This window comes from Aptenodytes patagonicus, chromosome 2 (genome assembly GCF_965638725.1).
Source record: "Aptenodytes patagonicus chromosome 2, bAptPat1.pri.cur, whole genome shotgun sequence".
In the NCBI taxonomy this organism is placed as follows: domain Eukaryota; kingdom Metazoa; phylum Chordata; class Aves; order Sphenisciformes; family Spheniscidae; genus Aptenodytes; species Aptenodytes patagonicus.
The window spans coordinates 35441635-35448970 of NC_134950.1; positions in this window are offsets into that span (position 1 = coordinate 35441635).

Consider the following 7336-nt stretch of genomic DNA (forward strand, 5'->3'; position numbering starts at 1 on the left):
TAAAAGTGAATTTCAATATATTCAGTTACAGAGGAGACTTTGGATGTGATCTGGGTGGAAAAATCTTCCATCATTATGCAAGGTCCTTGTTGGTTGAAACTACCGTCACCTCACTGTTGCCAATGTCTGCAAAAGACTGCAAAACAGCACTCTAACGCTGTAGCTGCAAATGTATGGACTGCAAATTGAGGAAGACCTCAGAGAGTTTTGGGCTTACAGACACACTTTGAAACTTTTTTGACAAAAAATGCAGTGGAGCAAGTCAAATGCTAGATTTCACAGACAAAATCAAATAAACTTGTCTTGCCTCAGATGAAAAGGGGATTCAAAATGATGGAGCTAGAGCTCAGCATGAAATCCCACAGAAAGTAAAAAAAGCTATAAGCACTGCCAAGTTGAGAAAATATATTCTCAATCTCTAGTATCTATTAAGGAGAAATCTTTATGTTATTTTCCATTACATATTTTCATGATGTTGCTATAAAGGCCTGTCATATGTGTAAGGAATGCAACTACTATAATGGTCCCCCCGCCAAACATAAGGGACTATGTTAAAGACACAGGAAAAATTTGCGTGGTTGACCGAGTAATTTTCAGGTTATTGTGTTACTAGCATGAAAGAAAACAAACAGAAAAAAAAAAGAAAAAAAAAAAGGTCAAAGAATATCAAATTAACGTCTCTGATGTCAAAGTCACCGGGGACTTGGAGAATTAGAGACTAAGACAAATCCAAAAACTTGGTATAACTGGGTTCTCAGGCACTGTGCGGTTTCATGAGAAGGAAGCTGTCTGCCCCTCTCCTAGGTTGTAAATGGCTGGGATACCACATTGACTACCTGTGGATATATGGGGTTATCACCCTGTGGACATATACCCTGTTGGCATGCTGAGAAAGAAGTAAGATAGGAAGAGAGAAAAAGAAACCAAATCAAGTCCATCCAGAAGTAAGGAATTAGGCAAAACCACTGTTGTTTTTGTTGTAGTCCAAACAGTACTGGGCTCAGATCAGGGAGAGATGGGCAACAACACTGAATATTGTTGGTCCGCTACTGACATTTGACATAATCCTATTACAATTGCCCAGAACGCCAACAGCTTGGACTGTATTTATTCATAATTACACCTAATATTAATCCCAAATTTCAGTGAACTTCTACATCACAAACAGGTGTGATGAAAAGTGTACAATGTCATTAAACAAAAAAGAGCGTACTAGAGAAAATGCATTGTGGCATTCTGGAAGAACCTGCTCTTCTTTCTATTCTTTCCTATTTTCTGTGAGATTGTGTCCTCCCAGCTGAATCTCTAAATTAATGGTATATAAAATAACTTTGTGTCATGCTGAATTATAAGAAAAGTGGTTTTTGTTGTGTCCAGCTTGTGAAGGATGAACCAAAGAGAACCAAGGATTTTCACAGGGCTTGAATAGCTTTTGTGATGCCAGTTCTTAGTATTTTAAAATTGCCTTCTCTTCCTCCCTCTGTTCTCCCTCGTCCTCATGATACAGCTTCCTTTTTTCTTTTAAATATATATTTCTGGCTTTTTGTTTTCAAATGTAGCTTTTACAGCTTTGGTACCACCTTGGGAGGAAGAAGAATTACTCATGTTCTGAAGAATTACTCTTTTTTTGACTGCAGCATCATTCCTTCCATGGAAGAGAACTTGGCCAAATTGTCAGTGGTACCTCTCTGATTTTCTGTGGGTATCTCCTTTGGTCACAGTTCAGATTTTTCTTCTTGGACAGAGGCACATAAAAGAACATCCCCTGACCACTAATTCTGGTGAAGAGTTCAGGCTCTCAATACCAAAAGATAGGCTCCTATCCATATAGGTGGATACATAAAGACAGATTTCAAGTATATAATGGAGCTCAGGTGTAAAGCATACACACTTATATAAATATATTCAAACTCAATTTAATTTCGGTTTAGATACGTCCTTTACGATCTCCCTGAAAACTTGTCTTCTTCAGGGAACAAATCAACAAAAGAAACAACAAAAGATGCCTCAAAAGAACATCAAGTGTAAATACTGATAATTTTACTTATTTATTTAAATGCATAGATGTTACAAAATAGATCAAAATGATGTACATTTCTTTATAGTTTATAGCATTAGAAGTTGAAACACGGATACAAATTTATATCTCAGGTATAACGTATATAGCATCATATGACAGTATGAAAGAAATGTTATATTGATAAGTTCACTGCAAGACATGTATTACACAAGCTTTCTTCTCTGAAAAACCAGCTACAACCCCACCCACACAATTATCAAAAAAATCTAAACAAGAAATGATGAAAATATATAACGAGAGGGGGGAAAGGACATCTCACTGTAGAAACACTGAACATTTTTTTGGCTTGGGTTCAGATAGAAAGCGTAGAAATGCCATCATTTTCCAATCCTCAACATCTTCAATCTTCAGAAAAAAACTTTCCTTATCGCATATGGAAAAAAGCAACTGTAGATAGTTTGCTTCTAAATGAACCCTGCCTTTAAGCACCGTTTCTATTATGTAAGAGCACCCTACATGAAACAAAGATGTTTAACTCCTCAGAGCTATCAGATTCCAATATTACCATTCACTCTTAAGGAACAAGTTTATTACCTTAAATATTGTATCATCTAAGATACTTCCTGACTTACATGATGATGTACTGAAGCTGTAGCGAGTTTGCAGCTTGATGAACAGCCCAGTGATTTGAACAATGATTGCTGTTGTCAGCTAAACATATAACCTGAGGGATACTCCTTCTCTTCTCCTGCTGGCCAAAAAAAACCCAAGGATAATTTATATGGATTGTCAGTATAAGGGACTTTTAAAGAATTTACAACCTGATTGCCAAATGATAAGGTGCCAAAAGCTGGAGGAATCATAAAATCTTTTTCCACTCTGAATTTTGTTTTTTAGCAGAAGGCAAGGAGATAATACTGAATTGCAGCTATTTCGGTCTGATTTTCTCACACTTAACACTCAGGGGAGCTAAGCAGAGTGGGGGTAGCTATCAAAAGTTTATGTCTGTTCCATTAACTTGTGTGAATTTAAAAATGCACTGCCTTGTAATATGAGCGAAAGCTTCTTTTCTAACAGAAAATAACTATATCCTGAGGGAAACTCTGTAAATGAAGATTAAGCAGCAAGAAAGTCTTGAAATTATCATTAGTAATGATTTTTTTTTTCTTTTTTTTAATTAACCAGATGGGCTGTTGCTATCTTTTTTCTCGATTTTCAATTTATTTTCTATTGAATGAAAGCAGTTTGAGAAGGCTGTGGTTATTTCAGGTTACTACTGACAGAAGTTTAATGTTCTCCTTATGACTCCAAATGGGAAGATTTGTGCACTTTAAGACCATCAGACCAATTATGATGTGACAACCAGAGCATACAAATTTTCTATTTTGCACAGTTTTAAAAAGCACCATTAAAATGCTGTGTGCTTGGATTCTGTGAGATCATTTCATTCTAGATGAGGAAAGCAACAGTTTTGTCTTGAAAACTTAGCAATAATGGGCAGATTTCAAGAACAATTTGGGCCTATAAAACTCTTATTTGATTAGGGATCGTTAGAATTTAGTATCTGAGTAATGAGGTTTCCCACCCCCTGCTTTTTAATAACTACATCTGATTTAACACCTCTAAAAATTCTTCAGACATCTGACTAGCTCTGTTTTACCTCATACTCATAAAACTTTGTATGATAGGTAACTGACAGCCAATACAATTGTGATTGAGTTCTGTACTTACAAATCATATAAAACTAAGAAATGGTGGAGTTATGCAATGGACCTCATTTCTCAAAGAAAATGGACAAAGTCATGTGTCTTTAAAATCAAGGCCAAAAATTTTAAAGGAAACAAACTAAATTTGCATATGCTTGTTTTTAAAAAATCCTAAAACTTTTTGGATTCCTACGAAATCAAACCAATACATTGGCATTCTCAACCACAAGAGGGCATCCATGCTTGCAACCTGATTCTTGAAGATCATATATAAACAGATATCTAACCATCTATCTATAGACATAGATATGGATATAGATACAGATATATTTCTTTCTGTTAGGTCCCAGCTGCAGTGTAGAACACATTTGCTGTGGGACGTTTCCTCTTTCAGAGTCCCATGGTATTTCCCAGTGTTGGTAGGGGATAGCACATGAAGTCTAATTTTGCTGTCCGTAAAGCTCTCATGGAATCCAACTTTCTCACTCCTGCAAAAGTTATGTTAAACCTCCCATGGTTTTCACTGAGGCCTGACCCAACTCATCTGGAATTCAGAGGGGAACAAACTGATCTCAGAGAAGAGGAACACACAGCTTCCCAAGGATAACTGTGCAAGGTCAAGTCTAGATTTTCTGAAGTCATTTATTGCCCCAGAGGGAGGATTTGGGATCACTAAAACCTGCTCAGCATCAATCTGAAGTCATGACTGTCAGAGGTCTTACTCTCCCCGTAATTTGTTCCACAGGCACTTCACTGTTGTGATGAGGGGAGGGTGCTGTTTGTTTTGGTTTTGAACAGGAATACATTTTCCTCTCTGATGCACATAAAACTCTCATTGGAGCCTGAAACAACCATAAAAAGGAACTTTGAAAGCAAATCTGGCCTAGTGGTTGTAAATTATATGCTTAGCTGAAAAAGATCTCACAAACACTGGAGTGTATATGGTAATACTGGAAGTAAAACTCATCTTCCACAACAATAATGTATAACTTCAGCACCAGAACATACACGTTAGCACCAAAAGGTATCAATTGCTACCCATCATCTTAGATATTTAAATGAGGCAAAAAATCACAAGCAGATATTATAAACAGCTGCACTCAATAATTAATGATATCAATTACTTCATTTTTACTCTTACGCCTCTCACAGTATTTTGACCAAAAATATTTTTAGCCTTATTTTAGTGTGTATATATTTTCATAATTTTATATTTAGAACAGAACAAAAGTCTGAGCTAATTTCTCTGTCTTTAAAGGCACACAACTCTGCTCAGAAGGAATTAGTACAAATCTTCAAGGCTAGCAGAATAGCAGCTGGGGGTAGTTTGCTTCAGCATAACCTTGAACTCATCAGCAATTTTCGTCAGCATGTATCAGAGCAGATACACTGCCAAAGACATCTGAAGTCTTCCACACATTTCAGTACTTTCGTTCTAGCAGAACTTGGCGTCAGGTAATCGATCAGGCAGCACTGACACTGGCAATCAAAGTAGAGCTTTACTGGCATTGTCATTACCCAACCCAAGAGAAAAAAGATGATAGAAATTGAGGCAATTCAAATAGGTAATACAGAAAGGCCTGCAGTAAACTACTTATTAAATAAAGTGGAAGAGCAAATTTCGTGTGGTAACCAAATATCTGATGAGCTGTAATCCTCTCTGTTCAATGAAAAATATTCAGCTAATGCTTGAGTGCTTGTGGCTGGTTTTATCAGGAGCTGCTTGTATGAAATAGCTTATACCCAGATCATTTTTTGCTGCTGTCAAATACAGTGTGATTACAATAGTTAATCCCTAGCACCATTATGGGATGTTGTGAAAAAACCTGCATACGTGTTTGTTAAAAGCAAAGTTTTCTATACCCACAGAAAACAAAATATTCCACAAAATCAAGGTATTTGTAGCAACTTAAAAAGTAACAGATACAATAACATATATACCCGTTATAATAATTTCAGCTGAATTACAGAATTATAAATTAATTTACAATGTCTAGTCCTGTTTGGAAAGTGTACCATACAACATACAAGTTGCAAGTTCCAAAGTGCATAGTCATTTATTGTTAAACCTACTGTTGTAGGCTCCACGGCTTAACCTGAACTTTTGCTTATGCTCTGCTTCCTATCTTGTATTAAAAAAAAATAAAATAAAATACTGAAAATGGCTAGATGCACTGTTTTAACTGTGCTGTCTTTACCTCTAGAGAAGATTTCTTATGCAGAACAAAAATATATTTGTCCCATGCATCTTTGTCAAAAACTGGGCTGGCTGAGGGCTAATGACCCACCTAGTAGTTTTGTCTCACTGAATTCTTTCAATGTGTACATAGATGATGCAAAAAGGTTGTGCTTCACTCCCAAAACAGGACTGGATTTTACTCAGCCAAAGTGTTTGACTGACTGAGCACTGTCCAAGTCCAAGCCCCTTTGAAACCGAAAGGAAAACCATTTATATTGTAGCTGTTAGAATAAAAGTTAGTAGAATATTACAAGTGTTGTTCTTTTAAAACATGGACACATTTTAAGACAAAATACTTGTCTAGTTATTGTCCTGTCAGATACAGAAGTATCACTAACCAGCAATGTCTGAAGAGCCACAGATCAGTTGCTGACATTCTCTGGGGGATCAGATTATGGACAGATGGAGAGGGGCTGTTAGGTGTCATACACTGTAGAGCCCATTCCCCCCACACAGCCATCTTGCTGGAGAAAAAGAATAACTAACATGAAGAATTCAAACTCTGATCTTTCTTTTTATATCACCCCTGTGACACTTCATATTCTGGTGACAGACTGTCTCCATCACCCTCGAAAGGACTGAATTAGTGACTTAAAGACACATACATATGTAGCACTAGTGAAATTATCCTCTGTTGTTCTGCTTGCTCTACTCAGTATTGCTTTTCAAAGTTCATAAATTTCAGAGGTCTAAATGTAGCAGTGCAAGCAGACTATATAAAGCCAAAACTCCAGGCTATTTCAATGACATAGTAGTTGTGGCAGACATTCGATTTCCTCCTTTTTATAATCTGTTTTTCAAGAAAACTACTTGTATAATAATCTAGCTTAAAGTGTAGGTCCTCTTTATAAATGTTCTAGTAAGCACCCATAAGGCGTTCAGTTTTTGGGCAGGAAAGGTATGAATAAACAGATTTGTTTTTTATTAATTCATACAGATATTTTCAGGAACTATCACAATATATTTTAAAGGACACTGCCAATTGCTTTAGAAATTTGAAATTTTTGTTGGAAATATGTATGAAGTTTTAAAGTTGCCTGATGTCTTTTATTTGGAAATCCTCTTATCTACCTTATGTCTGATCTCTCCTTGAAAGTTTCACCTGGCTAAGTTTCAGTCAGGGGGATAGCACATACACTGGCAAAGTTACAGTGTAAAAGACAGTATGGATGTCATGTATTGATATATGTTGCTTTGTAGCAATATATTTCTTTATCTTCCCGTACAAGAATAAATATACTGCTGCAAAGCACCATTATACCATTATGACTGTTCAGAAACACAGGAAGGTAGAGTTAGGCTGTGTTATTATACCAGTATATTTAAGGTGATGTAGCTTTCTATCTAGTTAAGACTTTAGGCATGTGAGCT